Source organism: Lagopus muta, chromosome 1 (assembly GCF_023343835.1).
Source record: "Lagopus muta isolate bLagMut1 chromosome 1, bLagMut1 primary, whole genome shotgun sequence".
Lineage (NCBI taxonomy): Eukaryota > Metazoa > Chordata > Aves > Galliformes > Phasianidae > Lagopus > Lagopus muta.
Window position 1 is genome coordinate 159009240 of NC_064433.1, and position 15539 is coordinate 159024778.

Below are 15539 nucleotides of genomic sequence, written 5' to 3' on the forward strand. Positions count from 1 at the left end.
TTATTTATTTATTTTCTTTTAATGCCATAAGTGAAGAAATTGTATTTTCAATTTTTAAATAGTTCTTCAGGTATTTATAGGACATTTCAAAAATTTACCTTCCATGTACCTTTGAGGATTAGAAACACAGGAAAAAACATCCTAGTATGAGGAATATTGAATAATCTTTGACATAGTATGTCATCTTTATTTATTGGATGCTATGTTAGAGAACAAACCTTGAGAGAAAAAAAATAGGAAGGTTGGTTTTAGAAATGTTTTATATTCACAGAGTACAGGAACAGACAAAAACAATGACAGAAAATTGGCCAAGAGCACAGCAATATACTGCTTAATGGTAAAATAACCAGTGAAAATGAAATCCTATTTCTAATTGGGAAATCTGTGAAGCCTCCAGCATTCTGTAACACTTCAGTTCCAGGTTTGTCAGTTACAGAGGGTCTGGATGACATCTGTCATAAATGTTAAATTTCTAATTTAGTTTAATAGAAAAATGAACTGCAAAAGTGTCATCTGCTGCACTTTAAGCACTGTGTCCTGAGTGGAGCTGACACGAGTCTTTCAAATACAGGGCTAGCCACACTTTTAGAAACTGTACTGACTTCTTGAGAGCAGCAGTAGAAGATGAGGTTTTGAAAGACACTCTCCTAAGCGTCTTTAATAACATTTCTGATAGCTTGAGTGAAAATAGTCATACTAAATATGCAATATTTCCTACAAAGCACATTAGCACATTCAATCCTTTTCCCTGATGATGCTTTGATATAAGATAATAAGAGAATATTTAATTAATTTCAGTTTTTTTTAAGAAGTATTTGGTCTTGCATTCAGAGCTCAGCTCTGAGACAACAGGGCATGTAAACTGCAGTGGAAAAATCAGAAATAAAAACAATAAGAAGGTATCAATTATCATGACTGATATTAGTATTATATTTTAAAATGACCTCTCTCTCTGTGAGGAATGTTAAGGAACCTAGAAAAATATATATTTTTTTTTGTTGCTGTTTTTTTTTTGTTTTCAAAATAGTTTGATATTAAAATGCATGCAAAACTAGGAACTTTTATGATAATATACTAATAAAATAATAGTATGTGGTAATATTCGCCCCCTTCTGGCATCTACATTAAATCTTATTATCTTTCAATTGGTGTCAAAGATGCTTCAGAACAGCCAAGAAATATTTACTGATTATAAATGGCAAAAAGTATAGTCAAACAGTAAAGTTTTCTTTCCTTGTGGAGATCCAGAGGTAATAGCATATTGAACTTCTGTAATTTAGTGAACAAGAGAAAGTGATTAATCAGATATGAGTTGCAACCTTATAGGTTTTATTTTTACAGACAATGGAAGAAGAAATATAAAGCCAGGTTTAAGCTTAATTTAATGAACCTTGCAAAACGTACAGAATGCAAAACATTTTCTCCCTCAGAGAATAAAGTAAAAACTTAAATTTCCCAAAGGGCAAAAATTCCATAAAAACAATGAGTACACTCGCCTCACAGCCAAGATTGAAAAGGATTTAAAATATGAATAAGAAAATTTAATTTCACATACAAAGAGATAGAATAAAATTAAAATGAACAAAGTTTTCTGAAGCTTAAGTAATGACGAATTGCCACCATAATACTATTTTGAGAGTTTTTCAATGAACTTGAACAAAAGAGAAGTACCAGTGGGAAAACTGAAATAAAAAATTAAGAATATATATTTATAGAGAGAGAGATGAGTATATAAGCAGTGTCACACCCCTTAAAATACCTGTTAGCCTTCATGGCCATTTGAGCACACTGCTGACTAATGTTCATGACTCCCAGGTCCATTTCCTCTACAAGGTCTTCCAGCTACTCCACTCCAAACCTGTAGCATTGCCTGGGGTTCTTGTGGCCAAAGTGCAGGAGCCAACACTTGGTCTTGTTGGACTATATCCCATTGGCCACAGCCCAGCTATCCAGCCTGTCCAGATCGCTCCAAAGGGCCTTCCTAGCCCCAGGAAGATCAGTGCTTCCAACCAACTTGGTGTCATCCCAAAAACTCACTGAGGGTGCACTCAATGACCTCATCCAGGCCATCAGTAAAGATACTGAACAGGATGTGCCCCTGTAGCTACTGCTGGGAAGCACCACTCGTGACCAGTTACCAGCTGGATTTTACATCATTTACCACCATTCTCTGGTCCCAGCCCTCCTCCCAGTTCTTTACCCAGCAAAGAATGTACCTGTCCAAGCCATGGGCTGTCAGCTTCTCTGGGACAATACTGTGGAATCCAGTGCCAAAGGTTTTGCTGAAGCCTAGTTTGACTACGTCAACAGCCTCATGCACCACGCAGGTCACTTGTTCACAGAAGGAGATCAGGTTGCTCAGCAGGATCTGCCTTTCACGAACACATGCTGGCTGGGGCTGATCTCCTGGTTGCCCTGAACATGCAGTGGGATCTCCCTCAAGATGATCTGCTTCATCTTGCTTCATTAAGGTTTTACCTGGCACCAAGGCCAGGCTGACGGGCCTGTAGTCCCCTGCATGAACTCCTCCCCATCTGTACAGAAAAGTATCTCAGCTGCTATATTCCTGTACTCAAGGGGGAGCATAGGGTAGGTATACAACATGGTTTAGGCTGTGATTTTAAGTGAATGACCATGGAAGCGATATGACAAAAGGAGATGGAATATCTACCACAAACCTACAGGCGCAGGTATGCAAGTCGACAGGAAAAATAATAACAAAAGAGGGTTCTGCTACTCTGCTACTCTGCCACTCAGGAGGCTAGGGGTGCAAAAGAATCTCAGAGGCTACGCAGACAGGAAAGCTGACTCAAAGAATATTTCATATGACATCATGCTCAACAATAAAACTAGGCAAATTGACCAGGGTAGCTGACACTGCTAATGGACTGGCTATGCACTGATAAGCTGATGGTAAGCAATTATATTGCTTCACTTGTTTCTTGATTGTTTATTTTTCTTTCTTTCTCATTTTAAACCATCCTTGTATCAATCAATACATTCTCACGCTTTTTTATTTATTTATTTATTTATTTATTTATTTATTTATTTATTTATTTTAATTCTTTCCCCTCTTACACAGACAGGGACAGGAGTGCTAACAGCTCTGTGGTCTTTTACTGCATGCCAGGTTAAATTACAAGAGTGGGTAATGGTTATGACAAAAGATGATGCTAAGAATGTGAATGTTCTTTAAATTTAAATGAATAACTTCTCATGTTCTGAAAGAAGATAGATTTCTCTGATAGTTAACCTGTTAGTAGCTATGTTCATGTGCAATAAGTTTAGTACACTTTAGGATGCAATGGAGATGTCTATGAAAATAGGTTATTAAAGACAGAATAATATATGATAATAATAATTTTGTAAAAATATGTTCCTACAAAAATGAAATTTTCATCAACACTAAGAATCAAATTTATATATACTACTATAATTCATCATCTCAGAAAATAAATTTTTGGTACTCATTAAAATAACTTTGTGGGTAACAAATATCAGAAACTATTCCAGATTACTCCCACAAGTCTCTTATGCTTAAATTTACTGTAGTTCCACTGAGTGATTAATAAGCAAAATACTGTGCAGTAATGCGATGACAAAGAGTATGATGATGTGCAGCTATATGGAAAGAAAACATGCATATGTATTTCTGAAGTTCTACAAGTATTGGGACATAGAACTGGGACACTTATATCCCAGAATCTGTAAGTTGTTTCAGATGTCATTCTGAATTAGCATACTTTAATATTATTAACAGGCACTGAAATATCTGTCATATGCTCTTGAAGAGAAGTTTCAAGGCTTGCCTTGCTGAACAGCTACACATCTTTGCATAGTTGCATTCTCTCAAATATAATAGTATTTTTAGAACTTATTTCAGTTTAAGAAATAAAAATAGAATAAGCATTTCACCTCTGAGCTCGTCTAATTTGTCATTATAGTTAATAATTACCTAGATGCTAATTCAGTTGTCTATATAGACTTCTATTGCCACTGGGTTACTAATTTTTCTTCTTCTGGTCTCCAGCTGCTGAATTGGTAGTGTAGCGCAAAAAATCCTATCATAAACCTATTCAGATTTATTAAATAGCGCAGGTTGCTCTGGGCTCTGCTTAGATCTTTGTCTAGCCTCTCTAGTACAGTAAAAATATATAGTTATTCTTTAGGTCATATTCGACATCTTGTGTAATATTTCAAAATCCTGTGTTCACAGATATGTTAATAGTAGGCAGTGATATGTGGGAATCTAAATCAAATCTAAGTAAACAAAGACTAAAGAACTATTAATCTCCAACAGATGTGCACACTCACATTTAGTTAAGTAAATCATAAAATATGTTTTACTGACTATTTTTGCAATTCATTTGTGCTGAACTTTTAATATAATTTGCCTTTAAATATAATTGAGACAACTCAGCATGTCAGAGTAGACAGATAAAACACAAGATGTGAAGAAAATGTATGGCTTCTGGAACCCAAACAGGAGAACTTGGTACATCTGAAATATCACTAAACAAATTAATCTAGGTTGAGTAGCTGATTTGTCTAACTGTAATTAGTTTCTCGTTCAGATACGAGCATTTACACTTCAGATATCTGAATTCAGGGAAGAAGATCTTTCTTTCGCAGGATGATGATGATGATGATGATGATGATGATTATTAATCTTTCCAAAACAGAAACTTTTTCAAAAGTTTTTAATATAATCTTACCTGGTTATAATGTAGAACCAACAAATAAGGGAAGAAATCTGAACCTGGCAGATGAAGATAAGAATTGTTAAACTATCCTCTGGAATAGCAGTAGAACACCATTTTTCTTGGAGTGGCTTAACTTCTCTCCGATGAATAATGGGTCAGAGCAAATACAGTTGGTAAGAACTGAGAAATTCAGAGCATCTTAGAACAAACTTTGTTATTATTTCCTTGTTTTTGTATAGAAATTTCATATGCAAATATGGAGATGTGAGAGGGACAAGGTCTGAATATGCAATTAACTTCCCTTTCTCTGATCCCTCTAACTACTGAAAATTTATAGTTTTGAGATACTAGCTAAACTGAAGAAATAGGAATTATCATACACATTGGTGAAAATAAACCAAGCAAAACAAAGCAAATCTTGCTAAAGATTGAGAAGTGAATCAATTTTTAAAGTTAAAAAAAAAACATACATTTTGATGTCATTTCAGTGTTCACTTGGATGACCTATGCTAACGGCAGTGACAACAGAATTTAGAGTACAGAAAGAACACAACTTTCAGAAAACAGAAGATAAATCTGATACATCATTTGCTTTAGTGCATTTCTTTCTAAGTTATCCTACAATACTGTCAATTTTCTTCTATAAACATGATGTTTGCAGTTAGAGTAAGTAATAAAATGTAGCTTTCAGGAGAAAATGAAGAAGAGCATTTGATCAGTGAGCTACCTTTAAACTCAAAACAGTTCATTGGTTCACATCTGACTGGAAATCTCAGTATGATTCTTAAAACAAGGCTTGTAAATCCACAGAGAAAATTCAAAATCTTGCTTTTCTGGGAAAGATTTCTTTTAAAAAATAAGTGTTTGCTTAACTTTTCCAAGTATTAGAGATACAATCTTCTATATTTTGGGGGGCTAAGGTATAGACTTACTAATCTATTTCAGCTAATGGTCTGTTTCAAATACCGAATTTTGTATTTCAAACTATTTCTTTCTGTGAGGATATGGTTGATTATGGTTGTGCATGGACTTATATTATCCTTAGAATAGTAATGTTAAGCCTCAAAAAGGATAGAAGGTCTACAATCTACAGAAGATTTGTATATTACTTGTAACTTATAGGAAAGTGAATTTGAAGAATGTAAGAAATATTTTGTAATATTTTCCATTGATATTTGTGAAAACATTGTGGTAATTTCAGAGGACACCGATTTTTACACTAAGACTATATGCATAAACACATTTATCATTTATTGTGCAGCAAGATAGTAAAGTTTACTATCAATATCACTGTTCCGCATCCTTATCAATTTTAAATTGATGTAATCCTGTAAAACTATTCACTGTTTTTTTATCTGTGGAGGATCATTTTATAATATGGCTTTTATAAAACATCAACTCCAGATCATCTTATATTCATCACTCATAATAACAGCATGCATTATTGTAGACCTTTTATTTAGTTTTACCTTAATAATTGCTAAAAATTAATTTGAAACACTGCAATTCATGTAAAATATCCATAGCATAAGTTATAAAATGTTTTCAATCAGAGTGCTCTAATACATGTATTGGTTATTGTTTTCATTATAATATAAAACAATAGGACAGTAATAATAACTGCTAATAAAGCTGCTCTGAAGTTTTCTATTCTGTTGTCGTCATACAGATTTTGAAGGTATGTATATATGTTTTTTTTTTTCTTCCTTACATACCTTCATTGTTTTGGAAGTGGTAGAAACTAATGTTTTATTACACAGTATTTCAGAGGCCACGATGATTATTCTGTAGCTTCCTCCCACATTACTGGGAGAAATCATGAAATAGGATGGATGCAACACGTATTGAAGACATCTAGCACTATTTTTTCTTCTCAAGTGACAAGTGCAGTACTTTTACCTAGATATCACCTAGCACAAGTATATTAAGCATGCAGATGAAAGAAAGTTGGCTCAAAATCAGTAAAATCAGTAAAGACATAACTGACAGGCTTTTGAAGCCTAACCAGCAGAGAAGAGGAATCAATATGACTGTTTACTTGGACATGCATTCCCTGTAGTTGCATAGAAAAGATGAATTCTGGTATTGCTTATATTGCTTATATTATATCATTGCTAATAATGAACTTGGGATGTTCTCTTTCTACACCCAAATTTTATTATATGAAGATTGGTAAAACAGTAACACCACGGGAAACAGAGTTTACAATTGACTTCCATGAAGGTTAAAATATTTTTATCTACAGAATTATAAATAACTTATATTTTACTGTCTTTAGATCTTCAGTTTTCAAAGATTTCAACTGATTCATCATAAAACAAGCTTAAAGCAATTGATTTAACATTGCAATGGAGAGCTCTGCTTAAGAGAAAAAAGAATCATGGATTCATATAATTGAATAATAGAATATTGTAAGTTGGAAGGGACTCCCCTGGGATCACTGAATCCAACTGCTGACTCCACGCTGGACCACTCAGAAATTAAATCTGATGTCTGAGAGCATTGTCCAGATGCTTGCTGAACTCCAACAGGCTTCGTGCTGCAGCCTTTGCTCTGGGGAGTCACTTCCTGTATTTGACCACCTACCCAATGAAGAACGCAAAGGCGTTCAACAGAAAAACTAGATCTCTTTCCTACTGAAAATGTGCTGAGAAGAGCAAAATATAAGATCATTTTTTAAGAAGAATTTTATTTATTTATTTATTTATTTATTTATTTATTTCTGAAAAGGTACCCCAATTTATTTCAAACTTTAAAAAGGGTTATGAAACTTTGTTTAACTTTAGGGTTAAATAGTGCCATTTTACTTAAGCTAACTACTTTTCTCTATATTATATTTTCTGTTTTATTGATAGAAAACTAATGATAAACTTTCTGATTTTAGATCTAACTTAATTTATTCTTGTGGTCTTGAGTAAGAACACACATCTTAATGATTTTTATTCAAAAATACTTTGAAAGAAATGCAGATTTTACCTCTGGAAAGTGGAAGGTAATAATTAAATATCACATCGTTGCTGAAGTTCATTGTGTATACATTGTATAATACTACTGTTTGAATGGAAACAGATTTATTTTTGTAACAGTAATGATTAGCTCTTCATCACAGTGCACAGGGAATTACTGTCATCTCTGTTCATGCTAAAAGAATTTCACAGAGATTCTAAGTATAAACCTGACTCATATTCTGCATAACCTTTTTTGAAGCGCTCTCTGAATCTGGTCCTTTTTTTCCTTTTTTCTCCCCTTGTTTTTCATCTAAGAATGAGTGCCTGTTTACATACAGAGGTATCTTTCTTTTCTGTGTGAGCATGTCTCCTACTGACATAGAATAAAATGTAAATGTTGACAAAAATCCATCTTAGGGCTTGAAGACATTGCTGTCTCCTAAGCCCTCATTTCAATTTATTTTGATGATGTAGTATCAAATTAACTGGCCAATGAAGTCATATCTTTATGAAGCTGCACTCTCAGTATATATCAGGGGTGCTCTGAAAGTAATACCTCCTATTTTATTATGCTGGCCTGCAATATCATAGGCAGGTATTGGTGGTATGGCAGTGGAGGCTGAACCTTCCCACTAATATTCCAGTATATTTTGTTGTCGTGTGATAGATGACAACAGAGGGACAGTCTATCAAGATGGCATCTGACTTGAAAGTGCATATGAAGCAAAGGCATGTAATTGAATTCTTTCACACAGAAAAGTTGCACTCATTGACATCCATTGATGCTTGATGAAAGTTTATAGAGATCAATGTGTGCAAGCACAGTGAGGTAGCAGGTTGTACATTCTAGCAGTGGCAATAGTGGACCATTAGACATTCATGAAGTTGTTGAAAAATGAACTCTTTGAGTATACACCAGGTTGGTCTTAGAAAGTGGGAGTTTAGAATAAGCTCCACTGTCAACATATTTAAACATTACTGAAGAGATAGGTAGGATCTCAACATCACAGGCAACCGCCATCTCAAACTACTTCAGTTCCCCTGGTGCCCCTATGTAATAGGTTTGTGGCTCTGGAACTTGAGGGAGGTCATTAAAGATGAAGTGGAAGATCCACCCATCAGGTTGTCTAGGGCGAGGCAGTTGACTCCACACCTCAAGACTGCCTCTGCCAAGGAGAAAAGAAGGGTATTTCTCATAGATGACTCCCTTCTGAGAGGAACAGAATTCCTTATATTTCAGCATGACCCTACCCTTAGGAAAGCATGCTTCCTCCCTAGGTCTCAAGTCAGGATTATTTGTAGGAAACTTTCTACTCTGATTCCCCCCTCTGATTATTATCCTCTATTGATAGTGCAAGTGATCAGCAATGAAGTCACTGATAGAAGCCTGAAGACTATCAAAAAGTTCTTCAGGGGGACTGGAACAGTTAGTGGACAGAGTGGGCATATAGGTCATATTTTCCTCCATCCATTCAGTGGCAGATAGAGATAGCTTGATTGCCAAAATTAGTTGCTTCAGATCTGTCCAAGCCAGAACCACAGCAACTGACTGAGAGGTATGGGGGGGGTTCAGTTAGTTCTTTTGTCCAGGGAACCCCGAGATAACAGAGAAGCCTGACAGCTCTTGCGAGAGTGGATGATGTGAAGCAGGTGTTGCCAGAGCACCAGCTCCACATCCACATCCTCTGCCTTGAAAAAGCCTCAGGGATGGAAAAGAGGAATCAGGGTGTTTGAATCATGTGGGCCATTCAGATGAGGGGAAATGGAAAGCCACCTATTTGCGCGGCTACACAGGGAAGTTGGTTGTTATCTCACTGGGAACAGAGTGATTTTCAAGGCAAACCTTGAGCAAATCAGCAAGCAGGCAGGGTAGGCCATGTTGCCATGTAGGAGGGGGGTTAGCACTGAGCTTAACAGGTCACTTAACAGGTCATTGCTCTCTGGACAGACCAAGATGCAACCATGATCACCACATGGAGGCGAGCTGCTGCTAAAAGGGATGTGGAGACTCAGACTGAAAGCATGAATGTCCATGCCACAGTTCAGGTCTCAGGCTGCAGAGAATGCCTGGCCCTGTCACTGCTACAGGAGGGCAGCTGGGATACAACCTGTGTGTGGTGTGAGCAGGTGGATGATCTGCTCAGCCTGGTGGTAGAGCTAAAGGATGAAGTAGAAAGGCTGAGGAGCATCTGGGATTGCGGGAAGGGATTGGTGGAGTTGAACTCTGCCATCCCTACAGGGGATGTGGGGTAGGTGCTCCTCAAGCAGTGAGGGATCGTCTGCCATCTGTCTCAAAGTCAGGTGGGAAGTGATGACCTCAAAGACAGCAAGGGATGGAAACAAGTACCTGCTCAGGGCAACAAGCGGTCTGCCCTTCAGCCTGTCCTACCTTGCCAGGTGCCCTTACATAACAGGTATGGGGCTCTGGAGCTGGACAGACTGGGGGGGTGAGGATGTTGATGAAAGCCCATCTGTGCAGGAGAAGTTGCCCAGGGCTAGTCAGTCTGCTCCCCATTTTGCTACAGCGTCAGTCAGGAAAAGAAAGAAGGGCTGCTGTCATAGGGGATTCCCTTCTGAGGGGAACCGAGGGCCCAGTATGCCACTCGGATCCATCCAACAGTGTTGCCTGCGTGGTGCCCAGGTGAGAGATGTTGCTAGGAATATCACTCACTAGGTTAAGTCCTCCAATTATTATCCATTACTGGTTTTCCACATTGGAAATGAAGAGGTAGGCAAAAGAAGTTCTCAGATGACCAAAAGGGACTTCAGGGCTCTGGGAGGACTGCTGAAGGGATCGGGAGCGCAACTTGTGTTCTCCTCTGTCCCCTCAGTTGGTGACTGGGATCTGCACAAAAGGAGGAGGGTGGACATACTGAATGAATAGCTTTGCAAATGGTGTCTTACCCAGGGCTTTGTGTACTATGGCTTGGGAGGCAGCCCTGAGAAAGCGAGAATGCTGACAGCAAATGGGAGCCAACAGACTAGAAGGGTCACAAATATTCTTGGGAACAAGCTGGCTGTACTGGTTAGCATGGCTTTAAACTAGATATGATGGGGGAAGGGGGTGTACCAGGTGACAGAGAAGCACATGGGAACACTGTCACCTTGGGAGGCAGTAAGGGAAAACCCCAGACTTGCCCTGGAGGTACTAGGGAGGGCTCCTCCAAGAAGGCAACAAGGCCAACAGCTAAGCTTAAGTGCCTCTATACCAATGCACGCAGCATGGGAAATAAACAGGAGGAGCTAGAAACTGTGGTGCAATTGGGAAAGTATGACCTAATTGCTATCACGGAAACATGGTGGGATGAATCCCCTGATTGGAATACCCTGACTGAGGACTACAGGCTTTTCAGAAGGGATAGACAAGGTAGGAGGGGTGGCGGAGTTGCCTTCTATGTTAGGAAGTGACTAGATTGCAAAGAGCTATGTCTGAGAAACAGCCATGATCAGGTTGAGAGCTTGTGGGTAAAAATCAAGGATCAGTCCAGTAAAGAGTATGTAGTGGTTGGGGTCTGCTACAGGTCACCTGATCAGGAGGAGGGTGTTTATGAGGCCTTCTTGCTTCAGCTGCAGGAGGTGTCGTGTTCATGGGCTCTTGTCCTGATGGGGGATTTCAACCACCCAGATATCTGCTGGGATAGTGGCATGGCGGTGGCAAGAATCCAGGAGATTCTTGAAGTTTGTCAAGGATGACGTCCTGACCCAGGTAATAGATGGACCAACCCGAGATGAAGCCTTAGTGGACCTGGTGCTCAATAATGCAGAGGAGAGCTTTAGAGAGGTTAAGATTGAAGACAGCCTGGGCTGTAGTGACCGTGCCTTGGTGGAGCTTGTGATCTTGAAGAATGCAGGCCTGGCAAAAAGCAGAGCTAGGAGCCCGTACTTTAGGAGACCAAACTTCCAGCTGCTCAAGGAACCGCTGAGTGGGATCCCCTGGGAAACTGTTCTTATGGGCATGGGCATAGAATAGAGCTGGTAGCTCTTTTAGGATGCTCTTCTGAGAGTGCAACGACACTCCATCCCCTGGCAGGGGAGGCAGGTGACTGTTGTGGCTATTGAACTTGTGAAATTGAACATGTATAAGTCCATGGGGCTGGACGAAACCCATCCTAGGATTCTGAAAGAGATGGCTGATGTGGTTGCCAAGCCACTCTCCATCATATTTGAAAAATCATGACTGTCTGGTGAAGTCACTGATGACTGGATAAAGGGAAACATTACTCCCATTTTTAGGAAAAGGAGAAAGGAAGACCCGGGGAAATACAGGCTGGTGAGCCTCACCTCTGTGCCTGGGAAGATCATGGGGCACATTCTCTGAGAAACTATGTTAAGGCACATACTGGACAAAGAGGTGATTGGAAACAGCCAGCATGGCTTCACCAAGGTCAGATCATGCCTGATCAATTTGGTGGCTTTCTATGATGGAGTGACGGCCTCAGTGGATAGGGGAAGGGCAGTGGATGTCTTCTACCTGGACTTCTACAAAGACTTTGACATGGTCCCTCACCACATCCTTCTCGTTAAATTGGAGAGGTGTGGATTTGAAGGATGGACTATTCAATGGATTAGGAATTGGCTGACTGGATGCAGCCAAAGAGTTGTAATTAATGGTTCTGTGTCAGGGTGGAGGCCGGTCACAAGTGGTGTCCCTCAGGGGTTGGTCTTGGGACCAGTGCTCTTCAACATCTTCATCAATAACATAGATGATGGTATTGAGTGCACCCTCAGCAAGTTTTCGGATGTCACCAAGCTGAGTGGTGCAGTCAATACATTGTAGGGAAGGGAAGCCATCCAGAGGGACCTGGACAGGCTGGAGATATGGGACCTAATGAGGTTCAACAAGGCCAAGTGCAGGGTGCTGCACTTGGTTGGAACAATCTCAGGTATTTTTAGAAAATGGGGGAAGATCTCCTTGAGAGCAGCCCTGTGGAAAAGGACTTGGGGGTCCTGCGGGATGAGAAGCTGGACATGAGCTGGCAGTGTGCGCTTGCAGCCTGGAAGGCCAACTGTGTTCTGGGCTGCATTAAAAAAGAGGTGGCCAGCAGGGAGAGGAGGTGATTTTCCTCCTCTACTCAGCTCTTGTGAGGCCCCGCCTGCAGTACTGCATCCAGCCATCTGAAACATCTTACAAATTCTGGAATATAAACGTCCCAGTTCTATGTTCCAATACTTATAGTGGCTAGTAGTAGTGTGAGAATGTATTGGTTGAGATAAGGTTGGTTTAAAATGAGAAAAGAAAGAAAAATAAACAATCAAGAAACAAGTGAAGCAATATAATTGCTTACCATCAGCTTATCAGTGCATAGCCAGTCCATTAGCAGTGTCAGCTACCCTGGTCAATTTGCCTAGTTTTATTGTTGAGCATGATGTCATATGAAATATTCTTTGAGACAGCTTTCCTGTCGGGGTAGCCTCTGAGATTCTTGTGCACCCCTAGCCTCCTGAGTGGCAGAGTAGCAGAGTAGCAGAGAAACAGAACCCTCTTTTGTTATTATTTTTCCTGTCAACTTGCATACCTGCGCCTGTAGGTTTGTGGTAGATATTCCATCTCCTTTTGTCATATCGCTTCCATGGTCAGTCAGTTAAAATCACAGCCTAAACCATGTTATATACCTACCCTATGCTCCCCCTTGAGTACAGGAATATAGCAGCTGAGATACTTTTCTGTACAGATGGGGAGGAGTTCATGCAGGGGACTACAGGCCCGTCAGCCTGGCCTTGGTGCCAGGTAAAACCTTAATGAAGCAAGATGAAGCAGATCATCTTGAGGGAGATCCCACTGCGTGTTCAGGACAACCAGGAGATCAGCCCCAGCCAGCATGTGTTCGTGAAAGGCAGATCCATTTTGCTGCGGAGATTTGCTTCTAAGCAGGTAGGTCTGTGCAGACAAGGGATCGGAGTAAGAAACGGCCAACGAAAAAGCTCTTTTTAAGGCTTTTTAAATTCTTTTTTAGGAGTTTTTTTGAGGCTAGCATCTGCCCTGGGCTTGAGCTGGGAGCTGGCAGCTTGTGGGCGGGCTCCTGAGTCACCGGGGGTGGAGCTGGCACATTCGCGGCATGGTTTAAACACCTGCCCACGCCCTCACACCTGATAACAAGCTTTAAATAGCTCTTCGGAGTCACATCAGGGGAGAAACCGTCATCCCTGGTCATTGGGAAAGGGGAGGTTCCTTCTTGCTCAGGAGATCAGATTTCCTTGACAGCCTCTGAGATCACAGGCTGAAATATGGTCTGCACCAGACAGCGGACTCATTCCAAGAAGACAGTTGCAACTCAGACTGAAACCTTGGTGAGAAATGTTGCTGTTCAGGCCTCTGGCTGTAGGGAGTGCCTGAGCCTACTTCTGCCAGGGTAGCGTGGCAGGGACTTCACCTATGCGAGGTGTGAGCAGGTAGACGAGCTGCTCCACCTGGTGGTGGAGCTCAAGGATGAGGTGCAGAGGCTAAGGACCATCAGGGAGTGTGAGCAGGAGATCGACTGGTGGAGCAACTCACTGGCTTACCAGAGGGAAGGGCTCCGGGAGAAAAACCCCAGACAGGTGGTGGTCCCCCTGCCCTCTCATAGTCAGACAGACCTCACTGGTGAAGAAGGCTGGAAAAGAGTCCCAACTCGGTGTCACAGGAGACACCCCCGCCTGCCCAGCCCGCCTCCACAACTCCCTCTAAGTAACAGGTTCCAGATGCTGGAAGTTGAAGAGGAAGTGACTGGAGAGGCGCTGCAGGATCAGCCTAGGAGAGAGCCCAGGGCAAGGAGGTCACCCCCACGCCTTGAGACTGTCTCTAATAGTAAAGACAGAAAGGTGGTCGTGGTGGGTGACTCCCTCCTCAGAGGAACAGAGGGCCCTGTATGCAGACCTGACCCGGTCTGTTGGGAAGTGTGCTGCCTTCCTGGAGCTCCGGTCAGGGATGTAACCAGGCAACTCCCAAAGCTGGTCAGGCCAACTATTTCCCGCTACTCGTAGTTCAGGTGGGTAGTGATGAAATCACTCAGACAAGCCTATGCACGATGAAAAAAGATTTCAGGGATTTAGGGCGTTTAGTCCACGGAGCAGGAGCTCAAGTGATCTTCTGCTCTATACCTTCAGGGCCAATGAGGGATTCTGAGCGGGATAGAAAGGCACAAGCGATGAATAATTGGCTAGGAGGGTGGTGTCAAGCCAGAAACTTTGGGTTCTTTGATCATGGGGCAGTTTACTCAAGTTGCGCCAGAGAAGATTCAAGCTGAATGTCAAGGAAAACTTCTGCAAAAGATTGGTCCAATGCTGTAATGGGCTGCTCATGGAGGTGGTGGAGTCAGTGTTCCTGGAGGTGTTCAAGAAACATTTGTTCAGGATATTCAAGATGTTGTACTAAAGGATATTGTTTAGTGGGTAATATTGGTGATAGATGGACAGTTGGACTGGATAATCTTGGAGGTCTCTTCTTACTGTGGTGATTCTATGTTTCTATGATTCTTTTTTCATGGTATACAGAGAGAAAAGTGTTTTTCTCTGTTTTTCAGCCTGGAATTGTTGAAAGAAATATATTCATATTTTCTATTCAAAGAACAGGTAATATATATTATGAAAACTTTCATTCTTTTCTGTATTTGGATCTTAATGAGAATCACAGTTATTTAAGACTTCTCAATATGCACAGTGTTGTATATCTGTAATTGAAAAAAAAAAAATAAAAGAAAGCAAAACCACGTGTGCAAATCTTTTAAAATTATTTAGAAGAAAATACAGAATAAGTTTTTTACTTTCAGTTTTCCTGAAAATAAGGTGCAAACTAGTGTCAAAGAAACAGACAATAAGATGACAATTTAGTCTTTTAGAAAAATGTTTTCCACTGTAGTTTCTTTTTTCTGACACTTCAGAAGTATTTGCATTATAGTCCTGCTGTTTCATA